The sequence below is a fragment of the Schistocerca gregaria genome, chromosome X (assembly GCF_023897955.1).
Source record: "Schistocerca gregaria isolate iqSchGreg1 chromosome X, iqSchGreg1.2, whole genome shotgun sequence".
Classification (NCBI taxonomy): domain Eukaryota; kingdom Metazoa; phylum Arthropoda; class Insecta; order Orthoptera; family Acrididae; genus Schistocerca; species Schistocerca gregaria.
Genome location: NC_064931.1, coordinates 42435344 through 42450436, shown reverse-complemented (window position 1 = coordinate 42450436; position 15093 = coordinate 42435344).

Sequence of the window (15093 nt, the reverse complement as noted above, 5' to 3'; positions counted from 1 at the left end):
CTTTCTTTGGGATTGGAATCATTATATTCTTCTTGAAGTCTGAGGGTATTTCGCCTGTCTCATACATCTTGCTCACCAGATGGTAGAGTTTTGCAAGGACTGGCTCTCCCGAGGCCGTCAGTAGTTCCAATGGAATGTTGTCTACTCTGGGGGCCTTGTTTCGACTCAGGTCTTTCAGTGGTCTGTCAAACTCTTCACGCAGTATCCTATCTCCCATTTCATCTTCATCTACATCCTCTTCCATTTCCATACTATTGTCCTCAAGTACATCGCCCTTGTATAGACCCTCTATATACTCCTTCCACCTTTCTGCTTTATCTTTTTTGCTTAGAACTGGGTTTCCATCCGAGCTCTTGATGTTCATACAAGTGGTTCTCCTATCTCCAAAGATCTCTTTAATTTTCCTGTAGGCAGTATCTATCTTACCCCTAGTGAGATAAGCTTCTACATCCTTACATTTGTCCTCTATCCATCCCTGGTTAGCCATTTTGCACTTCCTGTCGATCTCATTTTTGAGACGTCTGTATTCCTTTTTGCCTGCTTCATTTACTGCATTTTTATATATTCTCCTTTCATCAATTAAATTAAATATTTCTTCTGTCACCCAAGGATTTCTACTAGCCCTCGCCTTTTTACCTACTTGATCGTCTGCTGCCTTCACTACTTCATCCCTCAAAGCTACCCATTCTTCTTCTACTGTATTTCTTTCCCCCATTCCTGTCAATTGCTCCCTTATGCTCTCCCTGAAACTCTGTACAACCTTTGGTTCTTTCAGTTTATCCAGGTCCCATCTCCTTAAATTCCCACCTTTTTGCAGTTTCTTCAGTTTTATTCTACATGTCATAACCAACAGATTGTGGTCAGAGTCCACATCTGTCCCTGGAAATGTCTTACAATTTAAAACCTGGTTCCTAAATCTCTGTCTTACCATTATACAATCTATCTGATACCTTTTAGTATCTCCAGGCTTCTTCCATGTATACAGCCTTCTTTTATGATTCTTGAACCAAGTGTTACCTATGATTAAGTTGTGCTCTGTGCAAAATTCTACCAGGCGGCTTCCTCTTTCATTTCTTTGCCCCAGTCCATATTCACCTACTACGTTTCCTTCTCTCCCTTTCCCTACTACCAAATTTCAGTCACCCATGACTATTAAATTTTCATCTCTCTTCACTATCTGAATAATTTCTTTTATTTGATCATACATTTCTTCAATTTCTTCATCATCTGCAGAGCTAGTTGGCATATAAACTTGTACTACTGTAGTAGGTGTGGGCTTCGTATCTATCTTTGCAACAATAATGCGTTCACTATGCTGTTTGTAGTAGCTTACCCGCATTCCTATTTTCCTATTCATTATTAAAGCTACTCCTGCATTACCCCTATTTGATTTTGTGTTTATAACCCTGTAGTCACCTGACCAGAAGTCTTGTTCCTTTTGCCACCGAACTTCACTAATTCCCACTATATCTAACTTTAACCTATCCATTTCCCTTTTTAAATTTTCTAACCTACCTGCCCGATTAAGGGATCTGACATTCCACGCTCCGATCTGTAGAACGCCAGTTTTCTTTCTCCTGATAACGACATCCTCTTGAGTAGTCCCCGCCCGGAGATCTGAATGGGGGACTATTTTACCTCCGGAATATTTTACCCAAGAGGACGCCATCATCATTTAATCATACAGTAAAGCTGTATGCCCTCGGGAAAGATTACGGCCGTAGTTTCCCTTTGTTTTCAGCCGTTTGCAGTACCAGCAGAGCAAGGCCGTTTTGGTTAGTGTTACAAGGCCAGATCAGTCAATCATCCAGACTGTTGCCCCTGCAACTACTGAAAAGGCTGCTGCCCCTCTTCAGGAACCACACGTTTTTCTGACCTCTCAACAGATACCCGTCCGTTGTGGTTGCACCTACGGTACGGCTATCTGTATCGCTGAGGCACGCAAGCATCCCCACCAACGGCAGGGTCCATGGTTCATGGGGAGTGTGAAACCATAATCTATGTGTAAAAATGTACAAATCATTAAATATTTCAGGACACCAACTGAAGATGCCTTGTAAAAAGAGCGATGTGCAGCATGCAAAAAAGGCGTTTTCTTTGAAACAACTGCTCCTTTATTTTACTGAACTAGTCAACTGAATGAGAAGTGAGCCCACCTCTGGATATTACAATGTTCTACTCACTAGGTGGTATAATCTGAATCCGAAAGAATTTTCTCTGAGACTGGGCATATTTCAATGTAAAAGCAAATCCGATCCGCTGTGAAACATATTCTAATTTGTTGTTCTACTGCAGAAGAAACTGGCAATTGACTCGAAATTATGAAAAGTGAGAGATTATGAAAAGTGAGAGGTAATCCAAATGAGTACTAAGAGGAATCTGCTAAATTTCGGTTAGATGATAAATCACACAAGGCTAAAGGCTGTAAATTCAATTAAATACTTTGGGATTACAATTACGAATAACTTACATTGGAACGAACAGATAGATAATTTTGCCGAGAAAGCAAATCAAAGACTGAGATTTATTGGCAGAACACTCAGAAAACGACACAGGTCTACTAAAGATGCGGCTTACACTACGTTTGTCAACCCTCTTCTGGAGTACTTCTGAGTGGTGTCTGCATCAGATAGGATCGACGGAAGGCATCGAAAAAGTTCAAAGAATGCTTACTCGTTTTGTATTATTGCGAAATAGGAGAGAGAGTGTCACATCTATACGAATTGGAGAGGATCTGCTAATGAGAATTCAATAGCCAAGTATCTCCTCCAAATGCGAAAACATTTTTTTGCCGTGCACCTACTTAGAGACAAATGGTCATCATAATAAAATAAGAGAAATCAGATCTCACGCGGAAAGATTCCGGTGTTGGTTTTTCTACCGACCAGCTTGAGACTGGAATGGTAGAGAAATAGCTTGAATATGGTTCGATGAATCGTCTGCCGCCTCTTAATTGCGAAATCCAGAGTAGTCATGTAGATGCAGAAGAGGCACGACTAATTACTTCAGTAGAGGAGCAACAAAGACACGCCCCCAAATCCAAGATGGCGGCCATGACTCAAGTACTTGCGCCAAGTGGCGTCAGCTGACGACGGGATTGACGACAGTTGATGATGCAGTTTCCATTATCTAAAAATGGTGGGAAGATAGGTCAATTGGACTACCTCCACTAACCTAAGACACTCCATCCTACGAACTCGAGAGAAGTTTGAGTTTTGCGGGAAGATAGGTCGATTGAGCCACCTATACTAACCTAAGAAAATGGTGGGAATGAAAGGGCAGTTGGACTACGTTCACTAACCTAAGTCACATCATCCTAGGATCTGAGCGGAATTTCGAATTTTGGCGGGGAGATAGGCCAATTGGGCTACCTCTACTAACCTAAGAAAATGGTGGCAAAGAAACTCTAATCAGGATACCTCCACTAACATAAATTAGTTTTGTTGAGCAGAGCTGATATGGTGTCGACCCCACTAGAGGATGCTCATTAATTCGATTATAATTTCTATAAATGAACGGTCGTCCTCCCAAATGCGAGTCTGTTGTGCTAGCCACTGCCAGTTGTTTGCGTCTCTGCACATCAGCGTAATGCATTATTTAGGAGTACTTTCGAGATCTGCAAACTGTATATTGTGACTTCAAGCACATTAGGGTGAGTGTTTTTGTATCAGCATAATAAATAAATTAGGTGAAATCCGTAGAAAAATAAATTGTCCAAAAAATAAATAAAGTACACTCCTTCCTCTCTCCAGCAGCCCAGATCAGGCTGATTCGTTTTCCACACCTATTTTCCCTCACTCCAGACTGCAGGCAGGGTGTTTTGTATCAGCGTAATAAACTAGTTGACATATGTCCCTCGATGTCTGTAGGAAATGTGGTTGGATGACCTTGAAAAGTAGTTGAAATTAGGTAGCTGAAAACAAAGCAAAACCCATTTCTTACCTATGTAAAGCTTTGTGGAACTTCGGCCTCACGTAAGGCTAGCACAGGCGGACGTGAGTATTCTTTGATAAAGTGAGAACGTTTGTGTTCGGCTGACGTCAGCGGGTGTGAAAGTAATCAACCGTTCTTTGTATTATCAGCACACGACAATGTGACATATCGCGAAGAGCAGCCTCTTGTGGCAGTAACATGACACTAATGCTGTAGATAATACATTATATTCGAATTGAATGTAAGCTGTTAGGGTAAATTTGGTGAACATTTTCTAAGATGATGGCGAATGCACTTAATGGTGGTACTGCGTATAATTGTTTATATAAAGACTTATGTCTAGTGCATGTAATACAGCTATCGATATCTCAGCCTCTTGTAGTGGTAACACGAAACTAATGAGGCACGTAGATAATAAATTTACAGACATTTAAAGAAATTTAAACAAATTTAAATAAATTTAAACAAATTTATAGATGTTTAAACTAATTTAATGAAATTTATAAAAATTATATTCGAATTGAATGTAAACAATTCGAGGAAAAATCTCGAAATTCGAGGCGGATGGCGAACACACTTGATGGTAGTACTGCATCTTATTGTTTGAATAAAGATTTACATCCAGTGCATGAAATAAAGATATTAAAAGACTCAGAAACTAATATCTCAACCTCTTGTGGTGGTAACACAACATTAATGCTGTAGGTAGATAATAAATTTAAACAAATTTAAATAAATTTATACAAATATATAGATGTTTAAAGAAATTTAAAGAAATTTGTACAAATTGAAAGAAATGATTACAAATTTAAACAAATTTGTAGAAATTATATTCGAATTAAAAGAGCAGCCTCTAGTGGGGGCGACACCATATCAAATCTGCTTAACAAAATTTTCCAAGAGGATGGGTAACAACATTGATGGTGGTACTGCTTGTAATTGTTCAAATAAAGACTTATGTCCAGTTCCTAGGAAGAGGTGACTTAGGTTTGTGGAGGTAGCCTGAGTACCGTTTCTTTGCCGCCATTTTCTTAGGTTAGTAGAGGTAGCCCAATTGACCTATCTCCCCACCAAAATTCAAACTTCTGGTCAGTTCCTAGGAAGATGTGACTTAGGTTAGTGGGGGTAGTCCAATTGCCCTTTCTTTCTCACCATTTTCTTAGGTAAGTATAGGTCGCCAGGTTGGCCTATCTTCTGGCCAAAATTCAAACTGATCGTGAGTTCATAGGAGGGGGTGACTTAGGTTAGTGGACGTAGCCCAATTGACCTATCCTCCCGCAATTTTTGGATAACGGTACTCGCATCATCAACTGACATCAATCGCATCATCAGCTGACGTCAATTGACGTCACGTACTTGTGTCACGGCCGCCATCTTGGATTTGGGCCCGTGTCCTTGTTGCTCCACTACTTACTGCCACAACACTCATGGAGGCAGGACCTTGTTACTTCTTCTCAAAGCGTAGTTTTCTCTCCTGGGCAGCTGTATCTCAGTTTTTAATCTGCTTGTTTCGTGTTTAGCAGTAACATCTACTTGAAGAGCTACCTCTGTGCTGATCAACTGATCTAAATTAATTTTCTTCAGAGCTAAGGCTTCTAAGGCCGCAGTGCACCCTTCTCGCTTCGTCGATCTCTCACTCATGTTATTTATTTATAAAATCAAATCTATTTTCTGATAGCATCATTTTCGCTGTCGAAATGAAAAGCTTGAAAATGCAATAAAAATAATGTGTGAATAATTAAAAAACAATAATACATAGAAACGTTTTTCTGAAGGTAATGGATATCTGGTAGTTATCTGAATGTTGTCCTTGCTGGTGTTTGCTACAGCCTCAAATGCATCTCCATGCTAATTTGGAATTTATTTGGATGGTAAAAGTCACCATTTAATTATCTTTTCAAAGAAAATACCAACCGCTCATTTTTAAGGCTCATTCATATTCTTCGGGAAGGAAATGATCTCAGCAAATCATTGCACTATTCACATTAACAGGATCAGTTCTTTTACAGCTTGAGACCCATTTACACTATAGTTGTCTTATCTTTCTGAAATCGATGGTAAACGATATCCGCAGTTTTATATGTAGCATTTTTGCATTCAGCAGTAGCGCAGTGATTTCTCATTTTGGTCATAGTACCACAAAACGATCAGAACGAAGAATAGCCGATAAACAACTGCATTTTATTTATTTCAACGCACGGATTTGGCAACTTTCATTAACAATGCACATGTAGTGTTGTCGCTTCCCGTCACGCCGATTCGCTAGAAGTCAGCGCGTGAAGCCACTGTGGCATGGCCTAGGGTGCACGAGCCATGGAAGTTCACAGGGACGTCTTCACACACACTTAAAATCTGTTACATAGTGGGGGAGACTTACTGCTTTCTTCCTCATGCCAAGGTAGAAATATACCTCACTAGTTAACCTAAAAAAATCCGCAAGAGTAATAATCTGTTAAGTTTGTTTACTAAATTATCATTGATTGAAAGTGACATGGTTTGCTGCAATTGGTCGGCGTCTGATGCTGGCCGAACTGACTAAGTTTTGTAGAGCGAAGTAGGAGGTAATATGCTGGAGGAAAATCGCAGAGAACACTTCTCCAGAGAACACTTGCTCCAGGACATCGCACAGAGCCACTGAGTGAGCTTTCTTCACCTTACAGAAGAACACAGAGGTCATTCTAAACTTATAATTATAAGCCCCCACTCCAGCTACCCTCTGCCCTCACACGTCTTTCGAGTGGTATGTGGGGACCATCTTTGGATCTACCGAAATGAGGCAAGTGTGAAGTCAGTCAATTTGCATCAGGATTTTGTTTTACGAAGCTAATTCTCGCAGCCAGCTAGTTGCATCCACCATGTGCTTAGGTGAGAGTACTAGTGTTCATACATAGTCTTCCAGCACATTCCTTTAATTCATTAACCGTTTTTCCAGTCATTGACCATATTCGTGACATATTTTTATTTTGTTGTTCAATGTAGCCATCCACCTGCTCTAAGACTATTTGCAGTCCCCTGTCCACTTATTTGTATTCACAATTCAGTGAGTAAAATATTTTTGATGACTTTTGGGAACCAGGTTGTTATAGTGACGATTAGTTTCCTTTGGTAATTTGATGGATCCTGTTGTCAATATATACACGAGTGATGTATTACTCATACTTTCAGGTCTAATGAGGTCACTCCAGTATCTACTGCATGATCTTGTTTTCGCATGATCTTATGGGGAGCTCTAGGTTACTGGGGAAAGAATTTGTAGCATCTCAGGGGCATATTAAACAGCTTAAATGACACCTCACACAATCACCGAGCACGAAGTCAATAAAATAGCACAAAACGTAAAAACTGAAAAGCCAGTAGGATTATATGAACTACCAATGTGTGGGGCATACAGAATATTCGAGTTTCCTTAACAAACCTAATAAGTCATAATTTCCATTAGGGAAATTTCTAGAGTATTTAAAACAGGTAATAGCGAGACAGATAACACAGAAGACATAGAAAACTATTAGCCCATTACCCTCCTGTCATAATTCTAAAACTTAATGCCATAAAGTATTCAAGACAGATTAATGGATTACTAGAATAAATACAACCTTCTACATTAATTAAAGTGGCATAGTAGAATTCTCAAAAGTACTTCTTGCTGCTCTTGACAAATATTAGTGTTTCACATGTATATTTTTAACCTTTCTAAAACTTTTGATACTGCTGATCATAAAATTCTGGTAACTAAACGAAAAAGATTAGGAATAAGAGGTGTAGCAAATGATTGGTTCTGAGCGTACCTAGCAAATAAGGTACAAAGATCAGAGGTAACACATACATCAAATAAGGCTCAACAGTTAGTGAAACACTTATCACAACCAAAATACATTAATATACTAATTCCCTGGAGTAGTATATTACAGCCCATATCGTTCCTGATATACATCATTAACTTTCAAAATGGCTCTGAGCAATATGGGACCTAACTTCTAAGGTCATCAGTCCCCTAGAACTTAGAACTACTTACACCTAACTAATCTAAGGACATCACACACCTCCATGCCCGAGGCAGGATTCGAACCTGCGACCGTAGCGGTCGCGTGGTTCCAGATTGTAGCACCCAGAACCGCTCGGCCACCACCGCCGGCAATCATTAACTCTCCTAGTAGTGTTAGTCATGATAAAACATTCTCTTTTCTAATGACAGCAATAATACAGTCACTGAGAAGACATGAGAAGTCATTGTAGAGAAAGCAAACGAAATCCCAAGGGAGCTTATAATTGGTCAATCTGCAGTCAGTTGACACTAAACATAAAGAATAAATGCCATGAATTTCAGTCTGAAGAGGGAAAATGACATTGATAAATTATATGTACATGACACCCCTAAACACTGTGTAAGACATACAGTATGTTTAGGACTGAATACTGATTCACACCTAAGGTGGTGTGAATGTAGAAAGACATCTGCAATCAGAATGTCATCAGCATGTTATGCCCTCACAGACTTGTCACCAATGATGTGTAGCAGCCACTGTCTTTTAATTATGTGCTGTTCACATATTCACTCAGTTCTTAGCTATGAAATACTTTTCTGGTGGATAAATGTACAAGATATGAACATAGCTTTGAAACTAAGAAGGGCCACAAGAATAATAAACAAAATTACGCTCGGGCACGTTATAAAGATCTGTTCAGAGCATTGGGGTTTTTAATTTCACCATATGACTACATTTATCGGCCAGTTGTATACATCAAAAGTAAGATTGATAATTACCACACAAAAAGCTCTTTTCATGTGCATGGAACAAGATCTAGACTGAACTTATATTTACCAACAGAGAATTAACATAAAACTCGAAAAAGCATTTTCAACCAAGGAATAAAACTGTAGAACAATAAATTGCCCAAGGAGATTAAAGAGATTACTGAAACGAACTTATTTTAAAAGGCAATTAAAAAGTAACTTCTAAACAATACACATTATACAGTGAAGGATTATTTAAATAATATACACGTAGGGTTGGATTAAAATGTACTACAAATAAATAACAACACTAATAATAATAACGACCATTAAACATATCATTTCACATGATACTTTGACCCAGTATTCTTTCTTCTGTTCTTATTTTTGGGATACTTTACTCTGAAAGCTGTACAATATATAATAATCACCTGTCTGAGCTCAACATTTCACTTATTACAGAAGAATCCTGACCCAGTTTTTGAGTCTAGAAAAGAATTAAATAACTAGTTTCCAAAAAGGTATTGTGTTGTGGGGATAAGCCGAATGAGGTAGCACTGTTTTAGAGACTAGCCCTGTATTCGGGAGAGTGTAGGCGCCAATCTTCATCCTGCCATCCTGATTTAGGTTTCTCGTTGTTTCACTAAATTATTTCAGGTAATTTCAGGTAAATGTGGCCATAGCCAACTACCTGTCCCATCCTTGCCAAACTAGAACTGAAAGTACATATGAATTATGTTATTTTTGTTCTTTTCAAATTAAAATACTACGCAATGTCCAATATCCCTTGTAAAAGTGACCTACAGACGAATGAAACTACCACCACTACTCAGGTGTGCCCATTGGTACTGACCGACCACTGTGTCATCCACTGCCAGTGGCATCGTTGGATGCTCACAGGCATGTTCAGCACACCACTGTCCCAGTTGTTACCAGTTTTTGTGACTTGGACCCGCCACTACTCCTCAACTAGCTCCCTAATTGCATCACGAGACTGAGTGCAATATGTTCCATTTCTCCCACCAAGAGAAATCCCTGGCAATCAGCCAGTCAGCTATTGAGGCAGACACTACTCCTGCTGCTACTAAATGCGGCTGCGAATTCAGTTTGCTAACCACTCCCTTCATTGCGACACATTTTTCAAACGATGGATGACTTTATTGAGACCTACTTGCAGACATCTACATTTTGGCTAATCAGGAAATGCTCTACTTCGAAAACTCACCTCACGTCTTTCTGGAAATGCGTGCTACGCAATGGTGTCTTCATCAGAGGAAAGAGGAAAAAGTCACTGGGTGCCTCGTCAGGAGAATGCAGGGGGTGAGGCAAAATTTGATAGCACACAGAAACAGCAGTGGCTGTGTCTTGCCTGCAAACAAGAAAACATTAATTTTATAACTTCATTTTCTCGAGGTGATAGGTAAAACTTACGAGTACCTCTCATATAATGTTGCTGCAACACACCAAACTGTTCCTCTCACAATGGCGACACGAGTGCTCTCTCCCACCAACAAATCTAACATCCCTAATACCATTGTTCATGGGTATATTTCCATGTAACACGGAAAGTACACACGAAGAATAAACCAGTATGATAACATCGACATAAATTTTTGATTATGCATCAAAAGAAATTTGAACAATAATATAAAACATCTGACAGGCAGCAAAACAAGTTCCATTTACTGCAGACGAATTCTTTTACAAAAACTGGTAGCCTATAAAAAATCTAGTTTTATATAGATGCGATACCTGTTCTTTGAGATAGGTTCAAGAGAAAAGAAACCATTTTGATCCATCGGACACTATGAATTAAGCAACAAAGGAATTATGGACATTGTCTGCGAGTGGGCATTGAGTTAAATCAATGGGGAAAGTTGAAAATTTGTGCGAGACCAGGATTCAGACCCTGGTCTCCTACTTACTAGACAGATTCACTGACTACAGCCCCATCCGGACACAATGATTAGAGCGAGTTCACAGGCTAACCTAGTATGCCTCCCATCTGACCCAAATTCTCAACTTATAGACACATTACTGGTGTAGTGCCCCTTGCCCATTATCCTCATTACTGAAAGCATTTCGCCAGTTCCCATAGGAGTTGGAGCATGGTGTGCATCTGAACTGAACTGATCCCTGGCCACCATCATCTTAGTAATATATGTGGTGTCTGTTCTTTCTGGCACGTCCTACCTACTAAGCAGGAGACTCGAGTTGGAATAGCAGTCCAGCACAAGTTTCCAACTTTCCCCATTGATTTAGATCAGTGACCACCCTTAGACAATGTCTATAAATTCCATTATATCTTAATCTAGTTTTAAGTTCAGTTGCATGAATAAGACTGAAAAACAATATCTTAATTAAAGTTAAATTTAGGCCAGTGCGCCTGTAAGAATTTGTAAATGGCTAGAACGCAGCCATCCACCAAAACTAATCAGTATAGGGGAAAGAGAGGCTATATGGCCAGTGAAGACATAACGGGCATTTTAATTTGTGAGTCCGTACAATGCTGAAATCAATCGGTAACTGCATGAGGGTGCCACTCGAAATGCTCGCAATTTACGTGTAGTCACTGAAGGATACAGGATGTCGTCTTGTCTTACAGCTGTGTTTTGTATGTATTGAGACTTCCTGATCTAAAGTAAGTTCTCACTTCATGTAATTATTACAGATTTACAAAGAAGTTCGGTTTTTCTAACATCATCGTGTTGAATGGTTACTTAGTGATAACTTCCCATGTCAACGTCTGCTTCATCAGAGGCCGTTACCATCTGAAAATGAATTTTGTGGGATAGCATGCAAATGGGCATAACTGCCAGCCAGTGGCAAATATGCCTGCCGCTTGTGGTTGATTAGCAGATACACGGTGTCAAGTATAGCCTCTTGATGAAAGCAAGCCCAGCGTGCTACTAAAAAGGATCCCACAGTAAATGCGTCAAAGAAATCAAATACTCTTTTGACAGTGGTGGTGCCTTAGGGTGGGAATACTGTGCCGCCAAAACTAGTTGTGTGATAGAAGAAAGACATTCTCAAGTTACAGCTGTGGTGGTACTTTTTCTCATATGTATCATCAGCTGAAATCCCTCATTCATGCAATAACATCGACAGCCATAAATTGATCATACGGGTTTATTTTTTGCAGTAACGCTAAAGTTTTTCGAGTCCAAAAATGTGTAATAAGAATTAGTTGACCCACGCAAATAATTCGCGCTCTATCCCGATCAGTCAGCGATAGATACTATAGTATTCGAGAAATAAGTGAATGCAAGTATTTATCAATAAAACAAGTTATTTGTACTTTGAATAGTAGTAACAAATATTAATCTCACTATAAAAATCCGACATCATTGGTTAAATGTAATACATACAAAAAGCAGATATTCTCTTTGTCAGACTAATTATATTTCTTTTAAACTTCTCTATTTACAGAACTTCTTTGAAAAGAATGTCAGCAATTATAATGTGATCATCGTTTTTTACTTTTTGGCTGTGTGTGTCTTTAGGACTAACATAACTATCACTAAATGTGCGAACTCGTGAAACGCCACATATAACAGCCCATGCGATAAAAAAGGTTCTGGTAAATGCAATCCTGCCTTCTGAAGCGTTTTAACTTATGCTTACTTGCTTCCCACAGCGAAGGAAACTTTTATTGGGAATTGTTGTCTTATCATTTGGAAATGCGTGATTGGTATGAGTTTAATGTGGGGTATGGGCACAGTTGTATTTGAGTCAATGGGTTTAGCAGTCACAATGTACTCGCCTAAGTGAGTTAGCACATATTCTGGAGTAAGCTGTCGCCAACACACCGGTCGACAAAGATGAAGCGCGAAGATCGATTATTAAGCACTGGATCAAGCACACTTATCATGAGAGACGCCAGGGACACACCCACAAGCAACACGCAGCCAACGCCCTCTCGGTAGCATGTATTTAGGCCGCCACTGTCAGCCAGAGGGGCTCACTCACTCATGTAGTTTGGCGACTGTTAGTTTACTCACACAGCAGATTTAGTTTGTCACAGGCTACGACAGTACTTAACGACCAGATTAGTGACAATATAGGAACTAGTTTACCTCAACTAGAATTGTGACGTTACATCAGTCTGCAAGAGGACTATTACTAATGAGCTTGTACCACAAAACATGAACTCTATTCAAGTTAAGTATAGGTTTCCAGTTCAGGTAATAAAGAACAGTATTAGTTGACGTGTGCACTTGTATTGTAGATAGAGGATACCAGCCACCAATAACAACATCCTCTCCCTTGCTTCCTCGCGGCACAAGACTTTACATCACAAATCTTACAACATAAACTAACGCCAGGTTAGCGTTAAGAATTCAATTAATACAATAATATCATTTTCCTTTGAAAGCAATTGATGATATGGTAAACAGAACTGATTTAAATAGTTCAAAAATTCTATGGGGTAGAACTGAACATTGTTTATTTATTCGAGATGGACAGGTTCAGAACTGAGGTGAAAAAAATGAAATGACATATTCCTTAACTGTTGCACAATCTACATTTTTGGGACATAGAATCGCTGTTGAATAGAATTGCGAAACATTTTGTTCATTAATTTCTGCGACATTGAATATTGTGGTAATAAACCTATTGTAATTATAAGAACAGTGTTTAGGAAAATTGATGCCAGTTAATGGTACTGAGGCTAAGAGAAGTGTAACTTAACATTGCAGACGCCGTGAAGTATTGAAGAATTAGGTTATAAAAATAAGTACGTACGTCAGTGGTACTGAGGTCAGGAGAAGTGTAACGTAACGTTGCAAAAGCTGTGAAGTGGTGAGAAATTAAAAGTTAAGTAAAACAAGTTATGAAAGTAAACGGTACCTACCTGTGATGATGAAAGTTGGTGTAATTTAGTTTATATGCGCAATACACAACGCTTCATTAATGAAAGCAAACAACTCCAACCGCTGTTGTGGATTATAGAAAAATTGGATTGTCGATAGATCGCGCTTTCTAAATTCTTTATATCACGTATATGACCGAAATTTCCTGATAAATAATCCAAACAATTGCAATAGCTGTCATGCTTGTTAGTTAAACAACTTGTCAGTAATGTGTTTGGAACTTATGGGTGCCCAACGGTGAGATTATCATCACCCTTACACGCATTGACAGAAACGAATTTGGATAAAATAGCGAAATGTTAACATACGCGCCGAGACAATGAAGAAATACTAAACTGTGCTATACAGGAGCTTAAAAAACACGTAAAACGACAAAGGAGCTAAGAGAAAGGCACAGTGAAACGTGACTGGCTGCTCACTTACAGAAACATGGGTGAGACAGTCTCCCCGTGAGGAAGTAGAGGCTTCGCTCTCGTAAACTGACGTACGGCCGGTAGAGCGGTGTGCTGATGACATGTCCGTCCATATCCGCATACACTGAAGCTGGCTGGCTGAGAATCATACGGCGTTCATGGCCTGTTCGGGCGAAGTTTATTTTAGTTTAGTTTTAGTCACCCTGTGAACACATTAAAACCATTGCCCTAAAATCTTGGGAAAAATATTACATAATTCACGCAACTTTAAAACTCGAACCACATTCGTTTAAACGTTACTTAAAATAGAGGGCAGATCCGTCGTCCAATTCGCAGCGGCCCGCTGGTCGAAAAATAAAACACAGTCCAGTAAAGTGTGGAGCACAGTTATCAGTGCGGCAAACTTTGAACGGTCCTCTCGGCGGACTAAGAAGCGACGCGTCACAGGGCTGTAGCCTCTGAGAAGACGAGTAAGAAGGACCTCGTCCCGACCACGTGGCTGGAAGAAGGTACACCACGGCCGTGCTGTGTGCTTTACTACACGGAACTTATTGCCGGTCACTTCCAGCCACTCGTCTTCCCATCGATGCATGACTTTGTTCCTCAAGAGCGAGGTGATAGCATGCAGGGGGATGGCACACTGAAAGAACATCACGACTCGCCTCCTTGGCTGCTAGATCCGCCGTATCGTTCCTCACAATACCCATGTGCCATGATACCCAGCAGAAAGACACTTCCTTTCCCAGTCACTGTAGTTGGAAGTGGGCATCCTGGACATTCTAGATTTCTTTATCTACTGGGTACAAACGTTGGAAACAGTGAAGGGTGCTTAGAGAATCGGAACAGACATGAAATTTAGCACTGGAAGAACGTCTCATCTGCTCCAGTGCCCACAAGATCGCATATAATCCTGCGTCGAAGACAGTAAATTCTTTAGGTAGTCAGACCTTGAGGAGACTATCGAGGAAAACGATGGAGCAACCATAGGAGTTCCCCTGCTTAGACCCAACCATAAATACAGCTACATAGCTGTGGTGCTCATATAAAATGTTAGAAAATATCGCAGCAGGAGTGCAATCCCTCCTGTATTGCGCTAAATGTAAAGTTACGCTGGGCCTCTAAAGTAACTAGGCCAGCAGGC